This window comes from Erythrolamprus reginae, chromosome 13, assembly GCF_031021105.1.
Source record: "Erythrolamprus reginae isolate rEryReg1 chromosome 13, rEryReg1.hap1, whole genome shotgun sequence".
Lineage (NCBI taxonomy): Eukaryota > Metazoa > Chordata > Lepidosauria > Squamata > Dipsadidae > Erythrolamprus > Erythrolamprus reginae.
This window is the reverse complement of record NC_091962.1, coordinates 15,242,146-15,261,300: the sequence shown is the minus strand read 5'-3', so window position 1 is coordinate 15,261,300 and position 19,155 is coordinate 15,242,146. Positions and strand designations below refer to the sequence as shown.

The 19,155-nt window shown below is 47.6% G+C and overlaps 1 pseudogene; it reads right to left on the bottom strand.

Annotated features, from left to right (window-relative positions):
• Positions 1–2,314: 2,314 nt before the first annotated feature.
• LOC139175578 (methanethiol oxidase-like) lies at positions 2,315–8,254 on the bottom strand (annotated as a pseudogene).
• Positions 8,255–19,155: the final 10,901 nt, after the last annotated feature.

The following is a 19,155-nucleotide window of genomic DNA, read 5'->3' as shown; positions in this document are numbered from 1 at the left end:
AAACCCCATGTTCAGATTGAATCTCCTCGTCTGTGGAAGGGAAAAAGGGGAAGGGAAGTGAGACATGTTGGACTCAGAAGATCTTTCCTGTATGACAGTTGGTGAAGTGGTGGCTGTCACAGCCCTGAGACCTCCTCAAGGAGACAAGGCGATGATCCATCTTCGCTGGGAGAAGGAGGAGGGGGAGGCAAAAGAAAAGGAGAAGGTGATGGAGGAGGAGGAGAAGGAAAAAGAAGAGAAGATAATGGAGGAGGAAGAAAATGAAAAGATGATTGAGGAAGCGGAGGACAAAGCAAAAGATGATTGAAGAAGGAGGCAACACTTTCGCTCCAAAACAGAAAACTCCCTGCTTCAGGGTGTGTCAACCAGGAAGACACCCCCCCCCCCAGCATGATCTCCCCTACCAGCAAATCTGCGTGGTGCTTGGTGGAGGAAAATGCCATGTGTGCGGGGCGAGACACTCTGGCAGCTATCCAGAGGGAGGTGGAGCCAGGAGAGAACTTGGGGTTGTTGAAGTAAGCGGTCTCTCTGTATTAAATGCATAGTAGGTAGACAGCCACGCCTCACAATGTGGTGGTGTTACTAATTATTTTATACTACATGGTGTCTTATCAGTCTCCAGTTGGTAACTCTGAAGTGTGTTACATTTTTTGTGTCTTCCTTCACAAGGCTGAGAGGAGTGGTGAGACCTCACCAGAAAGCTGCATCTGAGGTAGTTCAGCTTCTGGGCTGGATACTGTTGGATTTGGCGGAAAGTCCTCGCTTGGGACTTTGCTGTGAGAAACTGGTTCCTTGCCTTGTTGGCTGAGCTTCTGTTGGAACAATACCTTTCATGTTATTTTATTTTATTTTATTTATTTTGTCCAATAAAGCAATAATACACAGGGATGTAGAGAATGAAGATCGTTGGTCCCAGTACGCTACCTTGGGGGACACCGCTTTTAACAGGGACAGGGATAGATATGGGGCTTCCTGTTTTAACCACTTGTTGCTTGTTTGACAGAAATGCTGTAATCCAGCTTTGGAGCGCTCCTGAGATGCCATAGGATTTGAGTTTTAGGAGTAGTTTGTCATGGACCACTGAATCAAAGGCTTTGGAGAAGTCAATATAAATTGCATCTTTTGATTTTCCTTGGTCAAGATGAGTAGTCCATATGTTTTTGCAGTGGAGGAGCTGCAGGTTGCAGGATAGTTTTTTTCGGAATCCAAATTGTTTGTTAGAGAGCAGTTTATTAGTAATTGATTGGTTTATAATTGATTCCATGTCTTTGCATGGGACACAGCATACTGATATTGGTCTGTAGTTATTGACAAGAGGAAGGTCTTCTTTTTTGAAGATGGGGATGACCATTGCTTTCGACCATAGTTTAGGAAGTGTGCTGGTACTATAGGATTTTTTTAAAATTATGCTTAGTGGTTCAGCTACAGTCGAAGAGAATGCCAGTGTAGTATAATGGTTAAAGGTAGTGGATTAGATGCTGGGGACCATAAATTTTAATCCTCTTTTTGGCACGGAAGCCAAGCTGGGTGACTTTGAGCCATTCATCTCTAAACACTTGGGAGAAGGTGTTGGTCATTAAGGGGCTTTTAAAATGTATCGTGAGAAAAATTCATAGACTTGGTCAATGGTTGCCGCCCTCATCTTCAAATAAAAGTTAACCTCAAGAGTTTGTATTATTGAGAAAACTTTATTGCAATGACAATTTCTCTGTTCACATCCTCCTCAAAGATGGAAATCTGTCCAGCAGGATTAAACTACTGTAAGGTCCAGCTCTCCCCCTTATTCAAGAAAGTAAAGACTCTTGAAACATTTCAAAAGGAACCTTTTATTGAACAGGGGTGATAGTAGGATGAAATAAAAGCAGACTCTGAGGATCTCAAGCAACGTAAGTAAAATAAATGGAATTAGAACTGCTCCCAACAGTCAGATGTGGATTGAACCAATTGAGAGGTGTGAAAATGTTATTGTACCTGCCGTTCTGAGAATGGGATAATGGACGTTTCTCCGGGTCATCTTCTGCCAGCTTTCAAATGATGCAACCCACATGACCCTCCCTCCCCTTATATTCCCCAAAAGGCAGGAAAAATCCCAAGGTGCCTCGGCACCAGGCAAAAAGGTTATAAATCAGTACCATGCAGGATATAGGGTACCTGAGAAAGAAAGCAGTAGAGTAAATAATACAGACAAGGTTTCCCCCTTCCCCTGAAAAATGGCAGTTCCACGGATCTGACAAATACAAATCAACACCTCTCTGCTTCAATTCCCTGCTCACTAAATTCCAGCATAGCAAAGGAGTAGGCTCAGAGGAATGTCTCAGACGCAAATGTCCGAAGTACAGTCTCCTGGGTAACTCATTTCATGCGCACGAGTGGGACCCCACGGCTCCTTTCCGAAATCCACCAGACAATCTGGATTCACACAGAGACCCCCGTTCTCCGTGTCTACGTCAATCTGGAGCATGACTGAGCCTTCACTGCAAAGGGAGGAGAAAGGAAAGTTATCTGAGTAAGGAAGTATTCAGAGAGAAAGTAGTAGAAAGAAAAAATGAGATTCATTTGGCATGTAATACAAGAATGTAAAGACAAGATTCATTTGGCTTGCAATACAAGAAAGGAGGGGAGCCTACTACCTTGCAAATTTGGTCTGAATGTTCTTCGTCTGTTGAGAGATTTCATACCTCAATAGTTGTGGATAAAATTGCTCATCCCACTGTGTGTAGAGACTGTTGGTAACATAAAGCCTTTTTCCATCCGAGCTGAGCTTGAGCATTTGGGGTCCCCCGTAGACTCTCCTTCCCTAAGGTGAAAAAATGCAAGGAGTGGTCAAGAAATTTAGGGGATCCAAGGAGGCTTATATATACAGTAGTTCCTTAGCCTAATCTGCTGCACGAGATTTATTTGTGGACTTTCAAGAGGTCCCCTAGAAAAGAAACCATGCTCTCTGTTGAGAATGGTTCCCTGCAAGTGTCTCAAAGCAGGATATTTTCTCGGTGTAGCGCATGACCTTGGGGCAGCAGGAGAAGAGATGCTGCCTAGGAAACAGAGAAAGATACTTAGGAGGGACATATGCAATGGATCAAACAATTAAAAGTGGCAGCGGGAATGTTATATTCTCAGACTTCCAAGATGTAGCCTTATATTAAAGTAGAACAGGTTCATCTAATTGTGTAACCTGCCTGGTTTTCCAGGGAGGGCTGATGTCCAGAAAACAGAGGCTTACCTGGATCACGAGGAGATCTGGTTGGCAGTCGAGTTCTTCATCCTTAATCACAGTCACCACTCCACCTTTGGAGATGCTGCCTCCTACGAACACCTGCAGGACCCAAAGGAAGGGTCAGTTCAAGCCAAACGACAGTTTTCCCTTCCCCAAACGGCAATCTTCTTCAGCCCAGATTGTAGTATTTGGAAGTTCACCCCATCTGAACAGCTTTAGTGCTTTTCTTAACACGTCATCCTGGTTCCAGTGGTGGAAAGAAGGGACTCCAAGCCTTCCAGGGCCTTTAAGTGTGAGAGAGCTCACCTGGCCCAATAGCCGAGGGCAGTGGGGATCAGTGATGTCCTACTGTCGAACGTCGCCATGAAACCAGTTGCTCATATACAGGAAACGGTCATCCAGTGAAATAATGAAATCAGCGTTGTACGCTGGAGAATAGAAAGTACCCAGAAATAAGATCAGGAAGAAAGTTCGATGGCTTAATTCTTTGGCATGCAACATTTGCAATAATTTTCATCACCCCAAAAGCTGCAGATGACTTTCAGTTATGATGACACTCAGCTTGTTTGCAGCCCATTCTCTGCTAAACATCCTTAACTTGAAGGTAGAGGGTGAAAACCTTAATATTTTATAGTATTGTTTTCTCTCGGCAAAAGCCCTCCAGAGTCTCATGAGAGCAAAATGGGCAGCATATTTATTTATTTAATTAATTGGATTTGTATGCCACCCCTCTCTTCATATAGAGGAAGGAGGTAGAGGGTTGAGAGGTAAGTATAAATACAAAAGCCCTCCTGTACTATACAGTGATACCTCGTCTTATGAACGACCCTTCATACGAACTTTTTGTGATATGAACCCAGGGTTTACGATTTGTTTGCCTTGTCTTAAGAAACATTTTTGTTTTACGAACCTGAGCCCGGGTGTGTAGGCTCTCGTACTGCGCGTACACTTTCTGACTGCCACAGGGATTTCCCTGCCTTGTGACTGTCACCGCCGGGATTTCCCATCTGATTACATCTCCCGCCGGGATTCGGCTCTCAGAAAAAGCGCTCTCGCAGCTGCTTCACTGGGAGTGCTTTCTCCAAGCGCTTCCAGAACGCCCGCCCCGCCTCTCCTGCAGCCCCTTGGCTGACAGCCCTGGACGAAAGCGCTCCCAGTGAACGAGCTGCGATAGGGGTGGGGCAGGTGTTACGAAAGTGCTTGGAGAAAACCCTCTCACAGCCCCTTCGCTGGGAGCGCTTTTGCTGAGCCAACCCCTTCACAGCTGCCCCTCTGTTCCAGCCCCGCCCTCCCAAAGGGTGGGGCTGCCACGTCTTGGCGGATTCCATCCCTCTTGCCAGGACAAGAGGATAATGGCGGTGGCGGCGGTTTCCCTTTCAGAAGCAGCAGCAGCGCCGGGAATTTCACATCCACCCACCTCTCACCGCCCCCGCCCCCCCGAACAAGGATCCGAATGCCGGCAGTAATGGGCAAAAGGGGTGAGTTTTGGGCTTGCACGCATTATTCACTTTTCTATTGATTCCTATGGGAAACATTGTTTCATCTTATGAACTTTTCACCTTACGAACCTCATCCCGGAACTAATTAAGTTCGTAAGACGAGGTATCATTGTATTTAGTTACCTGGCATTTCAGGTAAGTTCCACCCAGTCACCGTCTTGTCTGGAATCTGTATTACCTTCTCGGTGATCCATGTCCCATCCTGCAAAACACACAAGGTCGGTTCGGACATGCAGAGGTTTTAGCGGGGAAGTCTGGTTTAGCTTAATAACCATATAATTCACTTAATGACCATGGTGGAGGACTATTGGTATTATGCACCCTCTTTAATACCGCATTTTATCAATTTCCTTTATTTTTTACTAAAGCCTCAGATGCCAATTCTTTCTGATGAAAAAGGTGTGGGGTCATGGGGGCAAAGGAGAAAGAAATTCTACTTCTTTTCACCTCCGCCTTGTAAATATGATGCATGGAGCCATCTAAGACACAGCTCACAAAGCCATGTGACGAATCTGGGTTGTGCAGGAAGCGGACAGTGTAAGGGACTGACTCCTCCCCCATGTCAATGGACTCAACGAGGCAGTGGGTGGACCAGTCCCACACGTTCAGCCAACGGCCATAGATGTCTGGAGAAGAAAAGAGAAGAATCATCTCAACCACCTCTGGTGAGTAGGAATGCCTTCTGCCACAGGGTCTTCGGTAGGGTGTGGAGGTTTCACTAAGCAGTTCCTGAGAAGGGTGGTGGGCTTTCTCATGTTGGAGGTCCCACCTCTTGGGGAAGGGCAACTCTAGATATAGAAGAGGCTACCAACCCCCACTCCCCCAATGCCATCCTTTCACCAGGAGTCTTGGGTCCCACTTTAGGTAAGAGTCCAACCCCCCTCACTGATGGACCTTAAGCTCAGGTAATGTTCTGTCTTCTCACCTTTCCTCCGAAATTCGGGGTTGAACCTTTCGACAATAAATTTGGGGATCCCCATTTCAGTGCTGAATAGGACATTATGCCTTGGTTTGTACCAGAAGTTGAATCCTAAATTTCAGGTTTTTGGAGTTTGTGGAGAAAGTTTCTCTCCCAACATCTTCTGAGCCACATCACAGCACCTCAATCTGAACCCCCTTTTGGAAAACATCTGCCCAGCAGTACCTTTTCCATTACCAAATAGGTCCCCTATAGAGCTGATCATGACTTCTCCATTGCCCAGACAGCGTGGGGCAAGTAGTGAAGCTGCTTTGGTTTTACAGAAGACCTCTCTGGGCTCAATCACCTGTCAAGATTGTGGAGAGGAAGAGAAAATAAAAACTCTTGCACTTTGTTTTGTTTTTCTTAGAAACTCTTCCAATAGTTTTGATCTAAAACATCCAGAACCTACCTGCAGTCATTGAAACATGAGGCTGTGACAGGGTGAAATAAAAGATTTGAAAATTGGTGTGGGGTTCTTTGTGTTAACTTATTTTCCTTTTCGTTTAAAATCAACAGAATTTGTTGATTTTATTCCTTTCAATCTATATATAATTCTGCTCAACGGTTTTGCAGAGAGACCTGAGAATCCCAAAAATCGGGTGTATGCATTTTTTTAACCCACTTTCTATGGAAATGGATTTTGGCTTGGATTACTTATAAAAAGGTCGAGAGCAAAACTAAGGTAAGGTCATGGGATCAACAGTGGTTATAATCAGAGGTTTAAAGTCCCTTGCACTTCCTCACAGAGACCTATGCAAGCCAAGATGGACGGGCCTACCATGAACAGGGAGGGAGCTTGGGGGTCAGTCTCGGTGTCCACAACATAAATCCGTGAAGAATCAAAAGCTGGAAGGACCAGCTTGTTGCGTTTCTTGGTGGTGTCTCCGAAGGCGTTGCAGCAAGTGTTCCAGCCCATGAAGTGAAGCTCATCGTTAATGTACGGCATTTGCAGCCGGTGAATAACCTGGTTGTGAAAGATTGGATAGGCAGAGATTAAATGTGCATTGCTTTACGTCGTCGGCTCTCGTTGGATTTCTCCATCTATTTTCCAAGAGTTCGTGACTTGCGTATCTTTGGATGAAGAACACGGTTTGCAGAAGAGAATTTTGTTAGTAGAGAGGTCTACTTCTGCTTGACATTTCTCTGTCTGGGAACAATGAGAATCTAGCTGCTGAACTCCACATAGGCGACAGGAAGGGCACCTGGCACTCAGCCTCTTTCGGTTGCCCAGAGTCCACTTCGCAATATTTTTATCATTCAAAGATGATGATGAAAGGACTACTTCTGCTTGTGTTGGCTGTGGATTGTTAGTGACAGAATACAGGTCTCTCTCCCAACAAGCAAGCGGGACAGCGAAAAGACCAATGTGCCTAAAACTCACAGGCTTTTTCTTCCCTTCCTACTCTTTGATGCGCCCTCTGCTCAATAGCGCTCCACCATTCCAACCCTGGAGCTGAAGTCCTCACATGTGTGAATACAAGAGCACTAATTTGAGCATCGCCCGCTTACTTTTTGGATTGATAGAAGGCCCAGTGCATTATAGCATAGGAGTTTGCTCTCACATGATGGTTCCTTCCTCGGATGCACCTAGTTAAGGTGTCTTGGCATAGGTGGCAAATCTGGGTGAGGATTCCCATTAGATAAGGAGGAACAGAATGACTAGAAACACACCGGAAGCTATTGAGCTTTGTGGGGCTTAGAAAAATATTCACCTCATTTGATTATAGTAAATTTTTGAATACCCTAAAAGCATGGGTGTGGAAAGTAAGAATATGTCTGAACATGTGGGTGTAAATTCTCCTCGACTTACGACCCCAATGGGAATGGAAGATATTAAAGAGAGGCCTAAGGAAAGGGAAACCAAGGAAGCGTTTGCAACATTGCCCCAAAGAAATGAATATCCTCGTACTTGGCAATAAGTGGGAGATTCTGGATCCACATCCACCGTGGCGAGATAATCAGGCATTTGGCTTCCCGTTTTGGTTAAGATGCAAACCACGTACATCAACTTCTCTTGAGGTCCTAGGGGAAAGATCCACGTTTTAGGCTCCTAGGCCTGAACCTTAAATCAATTCTGTATAAGCAACAACAGGTGTTACCCCATTCTGTTAAGGTATTGGAATAAGCCATGGTGTGGACTGAGTCATTGGTCAAGGTATTCCAATACCAGATCCATGGTCCCAAACCAAATGGCTCAACTGATTTGCTTCACACATCACAACGAAGTGGATTAATATGAGATGTGAGCCCACCCCTCATCTCTGCAGCTGGACTCAACATCCTCTTCCCAGCCCTGCTCTCCAGAATGGGAGGATATGACACCTTCTTACCTTTCATGGCATCCAAGGCGTTGGACAGCAACATTCTTCCCCCTCTTTAAAAAATAAGAGAGAGATTTAGCTTCTGTGCATCAGGAGATAGAAGGGAGACACGGGTGTTTTCTTTAAAGTTGCTGATAGGCAGCATTGGCGAAAAAGTCAGATCCTTCACATCCAAGAAATTGATTGATTTCCTACCTTCGCTCGTCTTCTTCGGAGGCTGCTTCTCGGTATCCCTTGTTCGTTGTTTGAGCATTTCTGTCTCTCTTGCTGTTTTGCTGTGCCTGTGCTTGCATATCTGAGGTTCCCCTGTTTTCTTACAGACGCCTTATATACCCCATGGGAGTTGACTGAGTTTCGCTTCATGTCCTTTGGGGCTGTTAAAGAATAGAGGCCCTAATATCTTATTTCAGCTTTTTCTTGTCGCACTTTTGATCTTATCTTCAGAACAGGTTATCCGAACACCCATCACATTTTTCAGTTGTATAGGTTTGATGAGTCAGATCTGAATACTAAGATTTACAAGGAAAATGCAGTTCAGTGCGCATTGAGAATCACCTGTTGGAGATGGAAGGCCATAAATATCAGAAACTACATAATTTTGGGGTGGTTTCATGATTTGAGGGCTTTGCAAAAGGAATGGGAGCCTGCCTGCACGTCAGCTGCCCCTCAAGTTCAGTGAAAGGTTTTTGAATTGGTTTTCAGCAAAGTTACTGATTCAAAAGACCAGCAAAAGTGAACATCTTTTAGTTTTTAAAGGCGCTTCATGAATTGAAATTGGAATTGCAACCATCGCCCCTTCTCCAACTTCCAAGCAAACTCTGTGCCTCCCAACTGCGGTATCACCAACATCAGCTGTGGCCATCCATCACCTTTATTGGGTTTTGATAGAAAATGGAGCTCTGACCACCTACATTCATGGGACCTCAAGGTAGCACCTTCCCAAATAAGAGACCAAGGACTTCCAGTCTGATCCATATGCATTCCCACACCAGACAAGGGAGTTAGCCTACATCAAGGCCACATCCAGACCTTGGGATGCTTAGATCTGTCCCGCAAGGTCACCCTGGAAACAGTGAAGTACCGGCCTGTTGTGCTACTGACTGTCAAAATACAATTTGGGAGGACCACGTGTGATCTTCTCTAGCTACGTTTTCACTGGCAGAGGGTTGCAGGAGGCCGTCACTTATAAAAATGGAGCTTCGGAGCCCGTTTTGCTGGCAGAGCGCTTAGACCGCCACAGGTGCCCCCAACATGAATGATGTTGAACTGGCCATGCCCATCTTGGCACATCCACCCCGTCCCCCCAATGTCAATCAGAATGCCTACGTGGCCCTCTATGAAATTGAGTTTGACACCCCTGGTCTCCATTGGCCCTTTCAACACTCACATTCTATGGACTTGGACTGTTCAAAGTTTGATTCAGGTTCTGTGGAGGAAAGCCCAACGGTCAATGGTTGTTGGCTGCAATACATACAAGAGGCAGTGTCACACGTTTCAAAGTCCCATCGCTTTATCAGATAAAGGCTCGTTAAGCTACTGAAGATGAAAACAAACGAGCTTCATATTAAGGGATCAGAGGGAAATTACTGCTTATGTTGCTTTCTTTTGTCTCAGCAAATTAGTGCTAAGAGATTTCAGAGTTTAAAATGAAAGTGTGAACACTGCTAGCAACATTCAGGTTTCAGACCTGTCAGACATGCACATTGTATGAGAAAGGGTCCTTTCTCCTCTTTGCAGGGATTCTTAAAATCCTCGGATAGGGCTGCCATACAGCAAGATGGTGATTGCTTAGACGCAATCTTCATGTGATTTTTTTGTGGTCAAACAAGACATGCCCCAGCTAGAGGGAACCACAAACAAGCAAGAAAGAAGTTGTATCTCAAGGAAAAAGTGATTCTCCAATGCACTTGCAAGGAGAGTCGAAGATGGGTTATTCTTCAGTCTGATTGGTAGGGACTGAGTTTAATTTAAATATTAGGCAGGCACCGCCCCCCTTAGCCCTCCAGTCTAAAAAACTCAGTCGCAGTAAAGGGACTTTGAGTCTGTACTCTTATATAAACTTTAGTTTATTGTGTAATTTCTAGGGTTTTTATTAATCTACTTTCTCTCTCTTTCTTTCCTAGGTGCAGCTGGGGGTTAGGTTCCTCAGACAGCTCTGGGTTCAAACCTCCAGTGGGTTTAACCCAGTAGGCTGCAGCTCCTCCCTTTTGAGAACCCACACACAGGGCTGTCTGGTGGGTTCTGGAGAGAGCACCCGGGTAACCTACCTCCGAGGTAGAACCCGGTGGGAGAGGAAGCGGTTGACGCCTCGGGGGGGTCCGCTCCCCCGTGGCGGTTATACCAGGGGGCCGAGAAGCCAGGAGACGTCGACTGGCCCAAAGTGGGGGGGGCGCCGTCTGGTGCCATCCCGACCCCCTGATGAGGAGCCGCTTCAAACAAATCTACCTTTACCTCAGATCGGAACGGCAAGGGAGTGGCCGGTTTTAAAATTTAACAATTAAAGTGCCTACTTCGGAGGGCGGGAAGTGGAGAGACTTTCCCGCCCGGCGCCTGGGCAACGTTTGGTGGCCATTTTGGGAGGCCCCAAATCGGCCGGCATACTGTTTTCGCGCCCAAACTTTGGGCGTTACTATGGAAACCGGCCGGCGGCCATCTCGGTGAGGTCACCCAGCCGGAAGGCATTTTTAAGTACAGCCCCTAATACACATACCACCAACGAAGCCCTAATCTGCCCTGGAGACACGCAGGCGCAGAAAGGGCTCAACGGAGCAGTCAGTTAAGTCCTCTCAGCCGTTTTTCTTCAAGCGTCACAAACGGAACAATTGGACTGGACTGCAGCAGTTGTACTGACCTTATAGCCTGATCGTGAGTTTTTATAACCCTCGTCATGGCAGAACAGGCAGCTCAGGCGGTGGAAGAGGCCACCATTAGGCCTAGCACCCCCAAGGAAAAGGCCCAGAAGGCGAAGAGTTCTCAAGGGGCCTCACTTAGAGAAGCGGAGAAACGCATCAGAGCGCTGGAAAAGCAACTAGAGGTTTCTCAAAAAGCAATGGGGCCTGTTCTTCCTCCCAATCAGCCCTTGGTAGCCAACCCTCCAATAGCCTCCCCCATGTTCACTTCAGGGATAGCAGGCTCGGCCACAGAGAGGGATTGGTCTCCATAGAGGGTGGTGCACCCAACGCCCACACCCAGGGCTGAGGCCTACAACCTAGGGAGGCAATCTGCTGGGTGGTCTTCCAATTATCCACCTTCTCAGACATCGCAGTATGGACAGGCACAGTCAGCCACCTTCACCCCAACTGTTGCGGTCCTACGCAGCTCACAGGACACCTGGCACAGCATGCCCCAGGCCTTGCAGGACTTAATTGCTAACGCATATACTCAAGGTCTGGCCACTGGGGCTCAACAACAGCAGCAGGTTCCAGCGGGACTCCCTCAAACGAGGTTTAGAGATCCCTGGATGGCTCCAGCCACTTACTCCCTGGCAGGCTCTATGGATGAGGAGGGCTCTTCCAGGGACAACTTCAGCGGAGCAGAGGATGATTTGTCTGGCGATGACCGACCACCAGAACAGCCTAGCTTCACAGGTCTTTTTAAGACTTCCCTCTTTAGGGTCCTTCTGAATAAAGCGAAGCTGACCATTGATCAGGCAGGAGAAGGAGGTCAGGCGGCGACTTCTGAGGCAACTCCGCCTGTGGGAGGCCTGTTTGTCTTTCCCAAACAGGAAACGGTGAACATCCCATCGTCACAGCTATTCCTGGAGACGATTCAATGCCCATGGGAGAACCCTGCAGCAGCCCAGGGCCCATCCAATCTTGACCGTAGGTTTTATACCTTCGATCAGCAGATGGAGGATCTGCTAGAATTCCCATCTGTGGATAAGCCCGTGACAAGTTTGGTTTCAAATGCCCTAGTTCCATCCGAATCCCAGGAAGGATTAAGAGCTGAGGACAAGAGGGCAGAGAATGTGGTTCGCAGGACCCACCAGATGGCAGCCTGGGCCCTACGAGCCGCTTCAGCGGCCTCGTTTTTCAATAGAGCCACGATTCTCTGGATTCAGGAGCTCCAGTCCAGAGTCAACCCAGAGGATGGACGACTCCGCCAGGATCTCAATAAACTTCTGGCAGCCACGGAGTTCTCAGCAGACGCCACCGTCAATGCCGCCAAGTTTGCGTCCCAAGCAATGGCCTCTTCGGTGGCCTCCCGTAGACTCATTTGGCTCCAAAATTGGCAAGCGGATGTCAAATCCAAATGGAGTTTAGCCTCTTCACCTTTCAAAGGCAAGAAGCTATTTGGGGAGGTCCTAGATGATGTCCTGATAGAAGACAAGGACAAGAAAAAAGTTATGCCCAGAGCGAACAAAAAGCAGGATATGCGGTTTGCCCCCTATCAGCGACGACAGCCCTTTCGAGTGGAGCCCTCCTCGACCAACACCCAGATGTCGAGGCCGTACTTCCAGGGCTCCTTTAACCAGGGATCCTTCAGGTCAGACAGATCCTCACAGGCCGACCAGAATAGATCTTACCAAGGCCGCCGCCCCTTCAGAGGAACCAACAGGGGTTTTAGGAAGACCAAGTGACTCCCCGGACAATGCCCCATTGGGTGGCAGACTAATGCACTTCCAGGACATCTGGGAGGCAACGTCCTTGGACACTTGGGCGGCATCCACGGTTGCTCAGGGCCTGAGGATCAAATTCTTTCGCCCTCCACCTCAACGATTTCTACCATGTCGCATTCCCTCAGACCGGCAAAAGAGAAGGCTCCTATACAAGGAGGTGTCTCACCTACTGGAGATAGGGGCCATAGAGGAGGTGTCCCTAGATCAACAAGGCAGGGGCTTCTACTCGGTGATCTTTCTCATCCAGAAAGTCTTTGGGAGGAGTTCGACTGATCCTAAATTTAAGGCAATTGAACCTCTATGTCAAGTACAGGAGGTTCAAAATGCACTCGCTCAAATCCATACTCGCAGCCATAAGACAAAGATTTCCTAACCTCTATAGATCTGAGGGAGGCCTATCTCCATGTCCCCATCTTTCCACCGCACAGACAATTCCTGAGATTCAGTCTCGATGGGGCCCATTTCCAGTACAAAGCGATGCCCTTTGGACTCTCCTCCGCCCCAAGCACGTTCACAAAGCTACTGGATGTCCTTACGGCCAGTCTTAGGCATCAGTCGGTACGCCTGATGGCGTACCTAGACGACATCGTCATATTATCAAGGACAAAAGAACAGGCTTACAGAGACTTGCATCTGACAATTCAGACACTTCAGGACCATGGCTTTACCGTCAATTGGGACAAAAGCCACCTAACACCCACAACCCGACTTGCCCACCTGGGAACGACCATAGATTCCAACTTGGGCATGGTCTTTCTATCCCAGGAGAGGCAGTCTACAATCAGGAAGCTGGTGGGAGAGCTAGGTCTTCAGCAATACCCCAGTCTCTCCTTTCTATCGAAAGTTTTGGGAACTCTAGTCTCCTGCATCAACATCCTTCCATGGGCAAGATATCACCTGCGTCCTTTACAGTGGTTCCTGTTGCCCTTTCAGAGGAGGAAGTCCAGCCATTCTCACAGGAGAGTTCTCATCAGCGCCAGGATACGCAGATCTCTACAATGGTGGGTGTCCCCCGTGTTGAGCAAGGGTTCCCTATTCCTGGAAAAGGACTCTCTCACGGTGACAACCGATGCCAGCCTGACAGGGTGGGGAGCACATCTCTCCTCGCAGATGGCCCAAGGTCTGTGGACACCTCAAGACTTACGGGAGGTCAATATAAATTTCCTGGAACTGAAAGCGGTCTCACTGGCCCTCCGCAGCTTTGCTCACCTGGTGAGGGGTCAACACGTTCTGATTCTGATCGACAACGTCTCTACGCGTTCCCATATCAACAGGCAAGGGGGAACAAGGTCACGGAGACTGATGGCAGAGGCGGAGTCTTTACTCAGGTGGGCGGAGGCCAATCTAGCCTCCCTGTCAGCGGAACACATCTCGGGAGTGGAGAATGTCTGGGCAGATTGGCTCAGCCGAGAGACCCTAGATCCTGGGGAATGGCAACTGGAACCCAGGATCTTCCAGGAAATCATACGGAGGTTCGGAGAGCCAGTTATGGACTTGTTCGCAACTTGTCTCAACTCTCAGCTCCCTCGTTTCATCTCCCGCTTTCCTTCCCCAGGAGCGGAAGGAGTGAATGCGTTACGTCTCAGGTGGCCTCAAGGTCTTCTATATGCATTTCCACCAATCTCCATCACCCCCAGGGTGATTCGGAAGATCTTGGAGGAAAAAGCAGAGGTGCTGTTGCTGGCTCCCTACTGGCCTCGTCGCATCTGGTTTGCAGATCTGATGCAGCTCTCGATTTCGCCCTACTGGAGAATTCCGGACCACAGGATCTCCCTCAACCAAGGGACAATGTCACACCCGGAGCCACAGTGGTGGCAGCTGACCATGTGGCACTTGAGCGGGAACATCTAAAAGGACACACTCTGCCAGACACGGTCATTGACACTATACAAGCAACCCGTAGGCCTTCTACCAGGAGGATTTACCAGGCCACTTGGGCGGTCTTCTGCAGATTCTGTGAACAGCGGAAGGTAGATCCTCAGAGGGCATCACCACCTATTGTCCTAACGTTCTTACAGGCAGGCCTGGAGAAGGGCCTTGCCCCCAATACGCTTCGTCATCATGTTGCCGCTTTGTCCACCATCATTACAATGGACAGCTATCGCCCCCTAAACAAACATCCATGGATACGAGACTTTCTAAAAGGGGCTGCCAACATCAAACCACCAACTCTACATCGATTTCCCTCATGGGACCTATCTTTGGTGTTACACGCACTAACAGGTCCTCCTTTTGAACCTATACATCAGATTCCTTTACGAATATTGACTCTCAAGACTGCCGTTCTGGTGGCTATCACCTCAGCCAGAAGGGTTTCCGAGATATCAGCCTTGTCAATGAGACCGGACCTGTGCCGTTTTCATCCAGATAGAGTAGTCCTTAGGCTTGATCTGGCGTTTATTCCCAAGGTAAACACCACCTTTCACAGGGCACAGGACATTGTGCTGCCGGACTTCTGTGTTCATGGAACTCACCCCTCTGAATTCAGGTGGCATAAACTTGACATGAGATGAGCCCTTAAGATCTATATCCGCAGGACTCAGTCCTTTAGAGCTTCAGAGGCCTTGTTTGTCTCCTTTTCAACCATGGCTAGGGGTTCTAAGGTCTCTTCTCAAACTATCAGCCGTTGGTTGCGCGAGTGTATTTCGGAGGCATACAGAACCAAGGGTTCCCCTATTCCACAGGGGATAACGGGACACTCTACTCGCAGTGCGGCCACCTCGACGGCCTGGAGGACACAGGCATCTTTGGAGGATATTTGTAGGGCAGCCACTTGGGCTGCTCCCTCAACCTTTATAAAGTATTATCGCATTGACTCCTTTGCTTCAGCAGAAGCAGCGTTTGGGAGGAGGGGTTTGCAAGGGGTTTGTTCCTTCTCAGAGCCCCTGGTCCAGCCTTCTCCCTCCCCTTGACTATAACTTGGGTATATCCCATCTTGGACTCTCCTTGCAAGTGCATTGGAGAAGGACCGTTGAACTTACCTGAAGGGTCTTCTCGATGCACTGCAAGGAGAGTCCAAACCCTCCCGGCTATGGGACCAGGGCCACTGTTGGCTTGCAGTTTTCATAAACCTATTAGGGTGATTGTTTTACATAGTTCAATAAATGGTTTCTTTGGCTTTACTGCGCCTTCATTTTAATTTAGACTGGAGGGCTAAGGGGGGCGGTGCCTGCCTAATATTTAAATTAAACTCAGTACCTACCAATCAGACTGAAGAATAACCCATCTTGGACTCTCCTTGCAGTGCATCGAGAAGACCGTTCAGGTAAGTTCAACGGTCCTTCTACACATTCTTTTTGTTTCCCTGAAAGACTTCTATCTGTAGACATTGATTTTTTTTAAAATAAAACATGATTCTCACTATTCCTTAGTAAGTAAGCCTTCGGTGGGAGTATAATATCAGGTGACAAGATGTAGAAGGAGTCAAAGGTTCAGTGTGATTCAGGGCTTCCCTAACATCAGGTTAAATGGTTGGAATTAAAATTAATATTTGCAGTGACCTGATGCAGTCAATGCTGGGGAATTTGTTAGATGCAGATATCAGAGATAGTGTCACTGCCGGGAGAAGAGTTTTCAAACTTTCATTCTTTTAAGATGCCTTTTTTGGTGTTCACATTGATCCATTTCAATTTTCAATGGCATAATCTTTCTCATGACTGTGTATTTCAAAGGTATCATCCTATCTCACTACAGTGGAACCCCGACATAAGAGCTGCTCTACTTAAGAGCAACTCGAGATAAGAGCTGGGAGGGGAGAGATATTTTTGTTCTACTTACAAGCCCAAATTCGAGATACAAGCGCCAAGGAGCTGTCTCCTGAAGCCAAACGCTAACTTCCGCGTTCGGCTTCAGGAGACAGCTGCGAAGCGGCGCGCATGTTTTAAAAGGTTGCAGCCGGCCTGGGGGGCTCGGGGGGGTGCTTGCAGCTTTCTTTCTTGCTCTTTTTCTTTCTCTCTTTTACCTTCCCTTCCTCTATTTCTTCTTTTCTTTCTCCTTCCCACCTTCTTCCCTCCCTCCCTCCCTTCACTCATTCCTCTCTTACTCTCCCCTTTCATAAGTTTCCTTGCTTCCTTCCTCTGTTCCTGTCCCTTCCCCCTTTCTTTCTTTCTTTCTTTCTTTCTTGCTTGCTTTCTTTCTTTCTTTCTTGCTCTTTTTCTTTCTCTCTTTTACCTTCCCTTCCTCTATTTCTTCTTTTCTTTCTCCTTCCCACCTTCTTCCCTCCCTCCCTTCACTCATTCCTCTCTTACTCTCCCCTTTCATAAGTTTCCTTGCTTCCTTCCTCTGTTCCTGTCCCTTCCCCCTTTCTTTCTTTCTTTCTTTCTTTCTTTCTTTCTTTCTTTCTTTCTTTCTTGCTCTTTTTCTTTCTCACTTTTACCTTCCATTCCTCTATTTCTTCTTTTCTTTCTCCTTCCCACCTTCTTCCCTCCCTCCCTTCACTCATTCCTCTCTTACTCTCCCCTTTCATAAGTTTCCTTCCTTCCTTCCTCTGTTCCTGTCCCTTCCCTCTTTCCTTCCTTCCTTCCCACCCTCCGTCCATTCATTCACCCATTCCTCTCTTGATCGCTTAAAGCCGGTCCCTGGTGCAAAAAGGGTTGGGGACCTCTGTCCTACAGGATTGGGTGGCAGAGAAGTTGAACATATGTAAATTTAAAAGTTTAAGAAAGTTTTCAAGTTGTGAAAGAAACTTCATTATTCATTTATATGTACATGTACATTTCTTCATTAAAAACATGTCTTTCTGCATAATTTAGACTAACTTTGTGAGTTTTTTTAGGGCTGGAACCAATTAAAATTATTTACATTAATTCCTATGGGGAAAAGTCGTTCGAGATAAGAGCTGCTCGACTTAAGAGCCCAGGTCCGGAACAAATTAAACTCGTATCTCGAGGTACCACTGTACATTATAATTATCTAATAGATCATTTAATCAATGCCAAGTGAATACAAAGACAGGAAAGGCCCTACCACATTAAGTGTTGCTCTTTTGCTCAGTCAGATTATCTCATGGAAGAAGAAAAACCCCAGACAAAGTACAACTTCATAGAGCCATAAGTTTAATAGAATTTCGCATCTTTCATCCCTACATTAAGACAAGTCAGGCACCGTCTGTCCTATTGCTGTTATGTTCGGCTTTACAGACCTCTTCACAATTCTCTGAGATTATCTCTTCTCTACCTGGGAAGAGTCAAAAAACCCCACACTCAAAATTTCCCTCTCTGTGGAAAGGAAAAAAACACAAGTGAGACCTGTCGGGTTCATGGTATCTTATCAGTCTCCAGTTTGTAACTCTGGTGTCACATTTCTTGTGTGTTCCACGCCCACTTCACAAGTCTGACAGGAGTGGAGAGACCTCACCACAAAGCTGCATCTGAGGAACCTCAGCTTCTGGGCTGGGCCCTGGTGGATTTGGCAGAAAGTCCTTGCTTGGGACTTTGCTGTGACAAATTGGTTCCTTCCCTTACTGGCTTCTGTTGGAGCAAAGGCCTTTCATGTTCTGCTTAAGCTTCTGTAGTTGAGATGTGTATCCTATCATAGCTTCACCTGACTGCTGTGAAACTTGCATCCAGTGGAGTTGAATGTATTACAGTGATCCCCCGTTTATTGCGTCCCCAACCATTGCGAACAGGGTACTTCGCTATTTTTCAACCCGGAAGTCAAAAATACCATCTACGCATGCGTGCCGGGCACGCATGCGTAGATGGCAGCGGCTTCCCTGGGTCTTCCCCCTCTTGCTGGCGTCAGCGAGGAGTTTCCCCACCGCCCACGCAAACTCCTCGCTGCCGCCCGCCCTTCGCCCGCCCACGCCGTTCATTCTCGCCGCTTTCGAGCTGAATCCGGGAGCAAATTCGCTCCCGGATTCAGCTCGAAAGCGGCGAGAACGAACGGCAAGGAACGCCTTTTCCACGCCGTTCATTCTCGCCGCTTTCGAGCTGAATCCAGGAGCGAATTCGCTCCCGGATTCAGCTCGAAAGCGGCGAGAATGAACGGCGTGGAAAAGGCGTTCCTTGCCGTTCGTTCTCGCCGCTTTCGAGCTGAATCCGGGAGCGAACTCGCTCCCGGATTCAGCTCGAAAGCGGCGAGAGCCAGCGCCCCCCGGACCCCCAACCCGGGTTTGGGGGGCTGCTAGGAAGCCCTCCATGCCGGCGGCAAACAGCCGCGCCGCCCCCAATCTTCGGCTCCTCGCTAGCGCTGTGGGAATAAAAACACAATCTGCACATGCGCAGAAGGTGTTTTTACTTCCGCATCGCTACTTCGCGAAAACCCGCTCGTTGCGGGGGCTCCTGGAACGGAACCCTCGCAACGAGCGGGGGATCACTGTATTCTGACAGCTCACATCATCGGAACGTCAGTGCCTACCGTGTCTTTCAAACTCAGCCCCATGCCAAAGTTGTGTCCTTCCAATTTTGATGAAGTGCCACTGTGGTGTAATGGTTAAATGTGTTGGATTAGATGCTGGAGACCATAAATTTTATTCCTGTTTTAGGCACGGAAGCCAAGCTGGGTGATTTTGAGCTACTCCTCTCTAAACCTCAGGAAAAAGG